The following is a 13,105-nucleotide window of genomic DNA, read 5'->3' as shown; positions in this document are numbered from 1 at the left end:
GTTCTGTATCACTCAAGGAAAGAACCACAAGAACTACATAATTTTATTTTTTTTGCTTGTTGAGGTCGCATGAACCCAAGTTCGCTTGGGCGTGTCGATTCCTAATCGTGTTTTTGAAGAGTGACAGGAATCCCAGGAAAGAAGGGCTTGTCCAGCCTCCCCTTGTGCCTCTTTTCACTCATTGAGAGCGGACCGTGCACTTAAGCGGCCGGCCAATCGACATGAGGTGGGAAAAAGCAACCTTGGTGTGAGCACAAGGCCACCAAGGGGTGCGGTGCGCTCGCAGAAAAGAGCAAAACTCGGGTGAAGAGAAGATCCTTCTCAAACACACATTGCAAGCAAAAGAAGAACCTCAAGACCTCAAGACCCTCAAGAACCCAAGAACCCAAGACCCGCAAGAACCCAAGTTCCTCGTGAACTTAAGAACCCAAGACCCACGAGAACCCAAGACTTCAGTGGATGGTCATCACTCGAAGCGGAATGGATACTTCGCTTAGAGGTCATGAGCATGAGAATTTTCCCCACCAGGAGGTTTTTCCGACCCTCCCCCTTCCCCATCTACGCCAAGGATTGCACTAACTCCTATGGAGGAGTTGAAGCAGTTGTTTATGGAAAGAAAGTTACAACGCGAAGCAAGAACAGCAGAAAGAAAAGCAGAAATTGATCGTAAGTACGAAGAAAGAATGGCAGCCATAGCGCGTGAGCGCTATGAGCAAGCACGCTTGGAAGCCAAAGTAAGACAAGCCGAATTTGATCGTGAGCGCAAAGAAAGAGAAGCACAATTTGATCGCGAGAACAAAGCAAGACAAGCAATGAACGACCAACACATGAAAGAGATGTTGCGACTCTTTGCTCAAGTACAGGCACAGATGCAAGAGATTCGGGAAAAGGAGACTCTCCGTCTCTTCTTCTCCCAAGCACGACACACATGATTTGCATGATTATGATAAGCATGATGATTTGAATGATAATGACAAGCATGATGAATTGCATGATAATGACAAGCATGATGATTTGTATGATCACGATGTGATTGTTCACAAGGGTGATGTGTTAGTTGATATTGTTTCTAATGAAGCTAACCTCATTGCAGATTCGATCAATCACGAAGAACCGATATTGGCTCTCGAGTCAAGGTCCAAAGAATCTCCTCAGGAAGAACAGATCTTGGCTCTCGAGCCTAGGTCCAAAGAACCCCCTCAAGAAGAACGGATCTTGGCTCTCGAGCCTAGGTCCAAAGAACCCTTACAGGGATCGAATGATTCGTCACCACGTATTGTACGAGTGTTTCATTCGTGATCATTTCCTGTATTATCGTCAGCGTCTTTATGTGATCCCTTTTCCTAGGCATGACATATTGTACGTTGAGCACGTTTCACTCATGAATGAGCACGAATGTATGCGGATTGTTCATGAAAAGCTGAAAAGTATGCATTCAAGGAAGTCACATTCCATGTCTCTTCCTTGGCATGGCACATTTATAGAAAGAGCACATGAAAGAATGAGCACCAAGCATGGGCATTTCCGTTGTGAATTGCCATAGTTAATTGCTTTAGATCAGAAGAGAAAGATTCAATCTCATTGTTTGCGTGTGTGTGGTGAACAGTTTGGCACTCCGTCTCTTTGTTCATCTTCATTGCATGCACAGTCTTTGAGGAAGACAAGATTTTTTCCAATCACTTTACATGGAATAGGTACATTCATGTTTTTGTGTTGGAAGTGGTTTCAAGAATTTTCAGCCATGGAGATTCTTGAAGAAGAAAGAAGCATGACTCTAGATGAAGTTGAAGCATCGAAGGAGCCTCAAAAGACTTTGTGTTGCTTTCGGCGCGGCCCAAAGAAGCAAGCATTGCAGACCGTTATGAAGTTCAAGTACTGCACGACCCGCACCTCAAAGTGGGCCGACAAAAAGTCCCTTCCAGGATTCCGGATGCTATTGGCGATCTCCCTCGACGCCATACAGTTCGGTACCATTACCTCACTTTGAAAAGCAGGGGATGTCATGTGACACATCCAACCCTATGTGTCCGTGGACAAGCTACAGCATGATCAGGGTTCAGTTCAGTCAAGTCAGTCTAGAATAGGAAGTGATCTGGCACTTTTGTGAGTCTGTTCACGGACCGTGCATGTCCAGACACTTAATTTAGATGCATATCCTCTGGTTGCACACAGCATGACCAGCATTTTTACAGTGCATAGACCTATTTTCCCTATTTTTGACATTTTTCACTTATTATTTTTAAGTGACTTTTGTTGGAAAGTAGGTAGGGCAATTTTGCTAAGTTAATGTATAAGCAAACCAGAGTTAGCACTTTCTGGCAGAAGAGGCAGCGGGAGCACCTTGCTCAACAGGCAACTTCTCAGCAAGACCAACCCCCGCGACAACTCTTGCGTTTTCTCTCAACAGAAGGCCTAGCGTTTTGCACCAGATCAGCCAGCGTTTTTGCAATTGCAGATCCCCGACGACAATAGACAACAGATCAGCCCTAGCGTTAGCAGATTCTCACAGCAACACAGCAGATTCCCTAGCGTTAGCAGAGTTCCACGCAAGGTCAGTTTTCAGCCCTAGCGTTTTTGGTTTGCAGATCAATTTCAGCGTTTTTGGAGATCTTCGCGACAGAATCAGCCCATAGACCAGCATATTTCAGCAGTCAGACATCGCAGAAGAAGTCCCGAACCTTGCAGATCTCACCTTCCCGCAGCAGATCCTCGCCGCACGGTCAAATTCCGCAAGGTTTACAGATTCAGCCCGGAAAATGCAGATTTCAGCATCTGCGTTTTCAGCGCGTCATCGTCGCATCGTCACCGACATAGAGTCAGAATTCAGCAGATAAAGATTTGCAGATTTCAGCCCTTAGCGATTTCATTTTCAGCCCGTCTCGTCGTCGTCCTCATTGTCGTCGACATTGTCGGCAAGTCCAAGCATTGTAGACATTTGTGCAATCAATAGTAGGCCGCTCTCACCATAGAGAGTGGGGCCTTCGAAGGAGGGTTTGACAACATCTCTGGTGTCGTATTCTCCTCTCTCTATCTCTCAGTCTCATGCACTTTCATTCACAGTGTCCATTCACTTTGTTTGTGTCCATTGCACTCTCTCATTAAGAACGGAAGGCTCTCCCTTCCATAAGAACAAAAGGAACCTTGAGCACAGTTCGGAGTACTCATCTTGAGCAAAGTTCAAACACTCATTCCGTTGCACCTTACTCTCTCTCTCTCTCTCTCTCTCTCTCTCTCTCTCTCTCTCTCTCTCTCTCTCTCTCACACACACACACACACAAACTGTTGACGTGTCAAAGCCTGAAGAGTGGAGCCAACTTGCAGATCCTAGCCGAGGGGCCTAAACCCTAAGAAGAACAAGTAACAGAAGAAGAAGTCCTACCAACTTATGGGGACCCCGTCCGATGGGGCCCCCGTGCCCTAAAGGAAGTAAAATAAAGCTAGACCCACATACACACTTATGCAAAAAGTGATGACGTGGCAATTGTACGGACGCTCCGCGTTTTGCGCTGACTGCTGACATGGCAGTTGTACAGAATTCCGCAAAACTCACTGGCAACTTTTTGGCATTGCTTTTGGACCAGAAGCTTTTTGAGTTTTGAAGGCTTTTCACTGTAACTACTTTTCAGGCCAAGGGCCTTTAAATATGAGCTTAGGGCTCATTCTCTGACATGCTTCCTAGAGAAGGTGCAGAGTCTGGAGTACCGGCTTGTACTGTGTTGATGCAATATAAAGAAATACCGACAGGGACGCCAAAGTTTGGGGTCAATACTCTCTGGGATGGAACTCCGCAACTTGGTGCCGCATGTCGTCTCTCTCTCTCAGTTTAGTTTTTGTTGAGGTGCTAAAAGTCTGTTCAGTCTGTTCTTTTCTATTGGCACGTGGTGCCCGTCTTGTGTCTCTCTCTCTCTCTCTCTCTCTCTCTCTCTCTCTCTCTCTCTCTCTCTCTCTCTCTCTCTCTCTCTCTCTCTCTCTCTCTCTCTCTCTCTCTCCACACAAAGTAAAAGGAACCATCATTCAAGCTAACAGGAATCAGTAACGTAAGGAAACATGGTTCGTGGGCATTCCAAGGACATATCCATCTTCATACACTCCCGTTACATCTAGAGAGAAAAATCAGTGCGCGTAGAGCATTCCGGCATTGACAAAGAGATTGGCATGGACCACCTTTTTAGAGAAAGAGAGAGAGAGAGAGAGAAAGGAGAGAGAGAGGTCGTGTGAACTTGCTCCCTGCCGTCGCGTGAACCTGCAGCCTGTTCTCCTGCGCGCGAACCTGCAGCCTGCCTTGCTACGCGCCCTACTCCCTGCCGTCGCGCCTTGCTCTGCGCACGTTCTGCTGCCTGCACGCGCTGCTTGCACACCCTTGCTGCCTGCGCATGCTCTGCTGCCTACGCGTGCTCTGCAGCCAGCCAAACCCTAATTCCCTGCAACCCTAACAGTTTCAGAAACCCTAATTCCACGAAACCCTAAAAATCCGAAAACCCTAACTAACCCAAACCCTAACCGCGTCTTCTTTCAATCGCCTGCAAGCGAAAGCGAGAAAGAGAGAGACAGAAAGTGTCCAGCATTCAATTCGGGTCGTGCTTTTCCCGTTTGTCAGTTTCAACCATTCTTCATGGCGGCTTTGTCGGTCTCGAGTGCTACACACGGCGCTCCATCACCACTTGCCTGTCGCGTGGACTGTACTGGTGACCTGTTGACACGCATTGACTCCAAAGTACAACACTTGGCACAGCATGCCTTGGTTGGCCAGATGATTGGACAGTCTCCACCTCGATCTTCTATCCGCGATTGGTGTCAGACTACATTGGGCACTACTCAGGGACGGATCTCAGAGCTTACATTCCTTGGCAGAGGCATATTCATGGTACGTCTTTCCGATCCTGCCACTGCATCAGCTCTCCTGGCTCGCTCTCCGATACTCTCTGATCACAGGATGATATACCTGACGCGGTGGTATCCCGAGTTTACTACTGAGGAGTTTGACAGTCGACACCTTATTCCCAGATTCCCTCTGACCCTCTCCTTCCCGGATATGCCTCTTCATTTTATTGATGAGCATCTCCTTCAGATGATTGTTGCTCACTTTGGCACAGTAGTTCCGGGATCCTGCATCTTCTCCTCTGGTCCACCTCGCATTCAGGTTTTGGTGTTTGGGGATACTTCATTACCATATTCAGTTACTGTGGCTGTGCGCGATCGAGACTACTCTTGCTGAATGGTAGTCACTGGCCGTCCAAGACCGTGCTTACGCTGTCACGAGATGGGACACTTGGCGCGAGAATGCCCCACACTGCCACGCCATCGGCAACAACAGCAGCCAGCTCGTGGCTCTCATGCTCAGCCACATGGTCAGCACCAACAAGCAGCTCCTCCTACTACTACTCGAGCACCTCCTCAACTTGCAGGTGCTCCTAGAGCTTCGACCCTCCATGTCCCTCCCTCTGCTTCGGCTCCTATTGAGGCAACATGGCAGACAGTGGGTCGTAACCATTCCTTCCGTCCTCGTCCGCAACCTCCAATGCATGCAGCTCCTAGTGTTACCTCTCCTGCTCCCTCTCAAGTTTCCACCACCCCCTTACCACCTGCTTCTCCTCACCATTCTTCTTCTTCAGCACAGGATCACTTACCTTTGCTACCAGCTCCTCCTCCACCTGTTGTTCCTCCTCTCGTTCCTCCCCCTCTTCCAGAGGCTCCTATTTCCATGCAGATGGATCATTCACCGCTACTACCTCTCCCTCCTCCTCCTCCTCCTCCTCCTCCTATCCTAGCTCTCCCCCCTCCACCTTCTGGGCCCCCCCCTCCCTCAGCAGCTCATACTTACGTCCCACGCAGTTTTCTCAGCTCTTGCCCTCTTTCCTGGGGCACTCATCGGGCTGAGATGTGCAGTGACTCCGACGGACCATTGCGGGTACAGCTCTACCTTATGCATCACAAGACAGGTTGTGTTCCTTCTTTGATTGGCAGTCGCTCTCAGCCTACGCATTCCTTTTTCCTTCCATTCCACGCTGCTCAGGAATGGTCCGAGGATCAGGTTCTCCATTTTGTGCACGCCCAGACTATGGCTCACCTACATTTATGGTTGTCTACTTCTGCCCCCGATGTTCTGTCTCCTCACTATCCTTCATGTATTGGTGCTATGGAGTGGAGTGATGTTTATGCTTGCTATTCATTGCCTATGGTCATTCATGTATCCTCAGATGTGGTGCTTCCTATGTCTATGCACATTTGGGGTGTCAAGGCTACAGCATCGGTAATGCAATGTAAACAAGCTGAGGTTCGCAGTTGGTGCAATGAAACACCATATTTTAGAGAGGGCTTGCGGGTTGCTTTCCTACCGCCTGAAGCTCACCCCTTGGATGGTCCAGCTGCCTCTAAGAAGATGCGCAGTTAGTCAGATATTATACCTACTCTTTCATGCAGTCTATGGATTTACATGTACTTTCTTGGAATGCTAATGGTTTACAGACTTCTTGGGTAAAAGGGTCCCGTAAGCTTTTACTTCGCAGAGATTTACACACTCATGTAGTGGGCACTGTGGACATACTACTAGTACAGGAGCATAAGATTGCCGCTCCTTTTGGCAATCTCATGCCATCGGGCGCCCGCACTTTTTGGGAGCCTGCTGTGGGCATTCATGGTCAGAGTTGTGGTGTATGCATCTCAGTGGGGTCACGTTACTTGGCCTTAGTTCAGCAGCATGGCACACTAGTCGCTGGCAGAGCAGTTTATGTTTCTATTCGGATTCGGGACTCTATCATTGGTTTTATGTCAGTCTGTGCACCCACTACCCCTCGGGAGAGGGCTACTTTTTGGTCCTCCCTGGCTGCTGCTCTACTTGCTGTAGACTCTTGGGTTGTTGGAGGTGATTTCAACAACGTTGAGAGTGATTCTGATTGGCGAGCCACCACACCTCCCGTTCTATCATCCATTTCTCCCAATGAGCAGCTAGCTTGGGATCGATTTCTCCTAGCGATTCAAGGTGTGGACGCTTGGCACATACCCTCTTTTGGTCATCACCCTGCTACTCTTCATTACTCTTGGGGGTTTCAGCGACAGCAGGGGAGATTATTAGAGCGACTTGACCGTTTTTACATTGGCACTTGGGCAGCAACTCTAGGCGGATTTACTACTATATGGAGAGGAACCAGCCTCTCAGATCATTTTTCCACATCATTATTCCTCTCCTTCACTAGATCCTCTGCTCAGAGACGAGGCTGCCGCATCCCTGACAGTGTTCTCACCACTCAATTATTACAGCAGCAGATTCATGACTTGTGGTCCTCAGATGCTTCTTATAGTGGACCCCCTGGAGAGTTTCTTGCTCACTACATTTCTCAGTCTAGTACTTACTGCCGTGATCAGACTGCTATCATTCATCGTCAGTTGAGAGTCCGTGAGTCTGATCTTCACATCCCTCTGGGTTCCACTCAGCGCTTGCTTGAGGAGTGGCCTCAGGATGCTTATCTCGCTGCTAGACAGACGGAGCTCACAGAAGAGATTCGTCGCGTACAGGAGGCTAGGTCTGAGTTCACGCATCATGCTTCAGTGTCTCATTGGATAGCTAAAGCTGATCGAATGAATAAAGACTTCTTTGCGGCACATAAAGAACGCCCTCCTGGCACCACTCTGCGGACTTTGCGCGATGCTCAGGGGACACTACATATGCATCCTGATGTTATTCTTGATATGTCTGCAGATTATTTTGAGACAGTGTTCACTGCTGATGTATGCACTCCTGAGGTTTTACTTGCCCGTGAGCAAATCTGGCAGCACACTAGACATCGTTACAGACACTATGGCAGAGATCCTGTTGGCGCCTTTCACACTTACAGAGCTCCATGCTGCTATAGACAGTCTTGATCCATCCTCCTGTCCAGGCGAGGATGGTCTCACTAGAGCCTTCTTTTTGACATATTGGGATGTATTGTACATACCATTGCTTCGCGGTTGTCAGGACATCTTCGACTCAGGATATATGCATCCGGCTCTTTGTTCAGGTCTCATATCTCTTATTCCGAAAGGGGGTGACACCACTCAGCTCCGACAGTGGAGACCTATTACCCTACTCCCTTCGGTCTATAAGATATTAACGTTACTGATCAGCCACCGCTTGCGGTCGTTCCTACCAGATATTATTCATACTTCTCAGACAGGCTTCGTTATGGATCGATGCATTCTAGATAATATCTTCACTTTTTATGAGGCAGTAGAGTGGGCAAGATCATCTTCTGAACCCATGGCTTTTTTCATCCTAGACTTCGAGAAAGCATACGATCGTGTTGACTGGGACTTTCTCGAAGGATCTTTAGCCAGGATGGGTTTCCCTATGAGTTGGATTTCAGGTATTTCCGCTCTCTTCAGAACTGCCAGCAGCGCTATTACCATTGGTGGCCGTGTCAGTCGCAATTTTGAGCTTTCTCGATCTGTTCATCAGGGATGTCCTTTAGCAACCTATCTGTATCTTTTTGTGGGAGAGACTATGTCTGACTTTCTTCGTGCTTAGAGTCATGCATTTCGGGGATTGGCCATGCCAATACCTACAGCTCCAGACCTTATCGATCAAGAGTTCGCTGATGACACTATGCTCATGTTGCGCTATTTGCTACCCGCTCTTGATGCAATGCGGGAGGCCCTACAGGTTTTTTGCATTGCCAGTGGTGCACGCATTAACGAGCATAAATCCTTTGGGTTATTGGTTGGCAGTGATGACATACCTACTTGGGGGGCAGCTAATGGTTTCACATGGCTACAGTCGGGTCAGACATGCCGATACCTGGGCTTCCAGGTTGGATTTGATGTTTCCTCACAGCAGCAGTTTGCACCCGTACTACAGTCTATTCGCAGGAAGCTATGCCATTGGTCTTCACGTCATCTGTCGTTGGCTGGCCGTGCATTGGTCGCAAACCAAGTCATTCTGGCTACAGTATGGTATACGGCTTCTTGTTGGATGTTACATTCTGATGTGATAGCTCAGCTCCGCCGACTAGTAAGGAACTTTCTATGGAGTGGCATAGACGGGACTATTGATACTCGTGCTAGAGTTCGCTGGTCCACGATCATTCGTCCTAGGTCAGAGGGAGGCCTTGGCATCATTGATCCAGAGTTACAGAGCCGCGCACTTCTTACCAAGCTTATTGTTCGGGGTCTTTTTCCTGGCCAAGAACCTTGGAAGATGCTTCTTCAGGCTGCTCTTTGCACAGTGACTCCACGACTCGGCACTAGAGACGGTCATACTTGGCATTCAGGGTATCGTTTTCTCTTTACGGATGCTTGGAGAGAGGACTCACATTGATTGGGCTGCTTGGGATTCTGGCCCTGCAGCCTCTATGCGGTTGTTTTATGAGACACGTATGTTGGATGCAGATTTTGTGACAGAACATTATGACATTGGTCGCGGGGTGCCACACAGACTGCTTGAGATTGATTATGTCGTTCCTTCACAGTGGGATGCAGTCATGCGCGGCACGCTTCAGATGCCTCCTCGTTGTGGCGGGGAAGGCCTCTTTGACCACAGCACTCTCTTATTAGTTCGTTTGGACTCCATGCTATTCACAGTTGATACTGACAATTCTCCCGGGATTCATGCTCGATTGACATACTCGGCCACTTCTCCACTACTTATCTCCTCCGGTGCTCGATGGGAGGCCATACGAGTACTTGGCTCACGCGGGAAGCGTCGTTGTGTTGATCCCCGTTTTGCTTCCGCTGATGCTGCACTTTGGAGGCTTTGGGTGTGGGAGGACCGTGCCCTATCGCAGCTTTACTGGGACCCAAGAGAGTGGGATTGGCCTCACTCAGATCCCACAGGGGCACCCGTATCCTTCTTTGAGTACACTGTCCGGATTGGAAGATTAGCATTGATGAGACAGCAACCTCAGCAACCCACTCGAATGCGTTTTTGGTTACATTCACGCCTCTCTCATGCCTATCTGCAGCAGTTTTGGTCTGCGATCTGGGATTTACATGTTGCTCGTCGTATTTCCTTTTTCATGTGGATGATTGCTCATGCGGAACTACCAGTTGGGACTTGGCTAGCTACTATGGGTCACGATCCGTTATGTACACGATCCGTTATGTACTCGCTACCCTTTGCGTCAACTTGAGTCACCTGCTCACTGTCTTTGGTCATGCTCAGCTTCCCATGTAGTGTGGCTTGCAGTTTGCTCTCTACTCAGCAGATTAGGTGTTCAGCATGGATTTCTTACTTAGGGATCTGTCTCACGGTTGATGTCGATGCCCTACCCGCATCTTTTCTACGAGGGCTCAGCCACAGATCCAGCCTTCATGCTTACCTCCACTGGTTATCGACGAGGGACTTTGGCTATGCTACCACAGATTGCTTGATAGGGAGATACACAGACACGTGATGCAGTTTTCTCAGTCATCACTAGTACTACACTATGGAATATTTGGAGAGCTCATTGTCTTCACATTCTCAGTGCGGCTCCACAGCTGCTTCAGGATATCCTCACTGCCATTTGGCTAGACACCATTCACACCCTGATTTGGCAATAGGATTCCTCCTCCGGTACATCTAGAGCAGCCGAGGCTCGTCGATTTGCCTTTCTTCGACGTTGGACACGATCCCCACTCTTCTTCACATTGACAGGTGGTCAGATTACTTGGCATTATGTCCCTCCTCAGTGGTTTCTCCTTCATTCCTCACACCGACCACCATGAGATTGTTCTAGTCGAGTAGTCACTATAGTGGCTCTCCTTCTTTCATTCAGCTTGTACACCCCGCGTGATAGGCTATTTTGGCATCCGCTGGGATTATTTTGTACTCAGTAATATACAGCCCTGACTTTTTCCAAAAAAGAGAGAGAGAGAGAGAGAGAGAGAGAGAGAGAGAGTCTGTAACTGGCCAAATAAACGCAACGATCAATTGCGTCTATGACCTCAACACAGAAACCCTAACTTTAAACCCCGACACAGACCTCCCTTGGTCACTTGTATATGCAGCTTTGTATCAGCGTGGCTTCTTGCAATGGGAGCAAGCTTGCGGGGACGAAAAAGGGAGGTTGGGGTTTTTTATTTTGGGGTTTGGGGGGGGGGCGGCGGCGGCGATCTTCCTGAGCAAGTTTTCCACTTCTTCCTTGGTTCTCCAACTTATCCAGATGCTTTGATAGTTCTAATGCATATTTCTGTGTGCAATCCTTGGTTCCATGGTTGACGATGCGTCATCCAAAGCAACGTTTTATTTCAATTGTGTACGCGTTTCGGTGGGGCAGGGGTGGGGTGTGTGTGTATGTGAGAGAGAGAGAGAGAGAGAACCTATTATTGGGGCGGTGGTGGCTTGTTCTGACGCGGGGGCGGCTTGGGAGTAAGAAAATAAGCCACCACGATGGTCGCGGGCAACGCCACCCACTCTGCAAACAACGCCACTCTGCTGACCAAACGTTTCGCCATTGCGAGTACGGCTTTGCATAGACACGTTGCGCTTTGGTAAGTGATCGATCCCAGCTTCGATTAGTGACAAGCCATCTATACAAAACTTTACATCAAATCAGACTAGTCTTGGCATTGCCAAAGAATTTGGTTGCTATGGCTTGGTATCGATATGTAAACAGTTGTTGCGAATTAGGAAGAGTTTGTTTAAGTACAGTAGATTTTAGTAATGCAAAAATTAACCTAGACTGCTGACCTTGTCATTGAGTAGGCATCTCATCCGAGTGTGCAAGGCAGAGAACATTGTTTTGTCAAGCTACAAGAAAGAAAACCATGTGAGTAGTTAAACTTTTTGTTATGCAATAAGAAAATGACAAATTACAGACCATATACAAGTTTTGTCATACAAAAGTATGGTGGAGAATCGATATTGTGTCTCCCCAAAAATTATAAGGAATGGAAGTCGTGCCCTGTCCCATACTCTAGTTGTGTGGTCCAAGCAAATGCATAGTCATGGACATCTAGATGCAAATGACAAACCTTTACAACTTGTTGACACAAAGTTCACCACAAATGTGGTTGCCTTACCAAATGCATCCTCTTTCCACTTCGACATGTCATACACAGAGAGTCATAGTGAGCAACATAGCGCTCTCCTATTTCACGAGATCTTCCCAAGGGTGATTCAAATCCTTTGGGATGAAATCAAGCATGGTCCTTTCCTACTGCTCTTGCAACTCTCTCCTCTCTTTTGCTAAAGCATATTTTCTCGTTGCAACTCTTTGAAGTGGACCATTTGGATTTCGTATGATTTCATAGGTGACACATCAATGGAGCACCTTATTTGCCCTCTAAAGAAGGATGGTTCATCCTCATTGAGCTTAATTTCAAGCTGATATGCATCACCTTCATCTTGATATAAGAGTCCATATCCATCAGCAACATTATTGGTGTAATCCTTGACATCCAAGACCTTGACACTATTGGTTTATTAGCTTCCCCTCCCCCCTCTCAGGTAAGCTTATTCTCTTTAGTGGTCACCTAGAAGAGCCATTTTCATCCTCCTCTATGATCATAATCCTAGAAATCCCTTTGCAACCTATAACTCTTGATCATATCATTTTTTGCATCAACAATCACACATGTTGCAATTTGCAACACATGTAGAATCCATTCCTTTTGATCACGAAAGCCCGCAAGTTGCGAGCAAGTTGCACAAAGCAACCATTATTCATGACACATGAAGCCCTACCTTGGTAAACATTAAGCATCTCAAATTCTTGTGGTTGATGCCTTGACCCCTTCTACTTTTGTCTCTACGTTCATCATTGTCCTCACTACCAGCACATTCATTGTATTCTTCCATGTGATCATCATGCTCTTTGTGAGTCCTTCAATCACCTTCCTTATGGATACAATTCCTTCTATAGTCATCCTCTCTATCATAATCCCTTCCTCTTACATGCCTCAATCATGTCTACTACTCATGTCTTAGCAATCATATAACTTGTATCTTTACAACACATGTAGAATCCCTTCCTTTTGATCACAAAATCTCACAAGGTACAGAAAGTAGCCATGATCCATTTCATATGAAATCCTACCTTATAACCATTGAACAAATCAAGTTCTTGTGGTTGATGTCCTTTTGAACCACATCCCTATGGCTATGATCCCTTCTACATTCATCATGTTTGTTATGGTCTCTTCGTCTTTC

At 47.4% G+C, this 13,105-nt stretch overlaps 1 long non-coding RNA gene across 1 annotated transcript in view; it reads right to left on the bottom strand.

Annotated features, from left to right (window-relative positions):
- The window catches only part of LOC147446000 (uncharacterized), a 58,994-nt gene extending 47,460 nt beyond the window's left edge, over positions 1 to 11,534 (bottom strand). Inside the window, exon 1 of the long non-coding RNA XR_015189841.1 lies at positions 11,275 to 11,534. This is a non-coding gene — a long non-coding RNA (uncharacterized LOC147446000). The remainder of the gene's footprint in view (positions 1 to 11,274) is intronic.
- Between the last annotated feature and the right edge of the window lie 1,571 nt (positions 11,535 to 13,105).

Source organism: Adiantum capillus-veneris, chromosome 12 (genome assembly GCF_014529385.1).
Source record: "Adiantum capillus-veneris isolate H3 chromosome 12, ASM1452938v2, whole genome shotgun sequence".
In the NCBI taxonomy this organism is placed as follows: domain Eukaryota; kingdom Viridiplantae; phylum Streptophyta; class Polypodiopsida; order Polypodiales; family Pteridaceae; genus Adiantum; species Adiantum capillus-veneris.
This window is presented reverse-complemented; position numbering and strand designations above follow the sequence as displayed.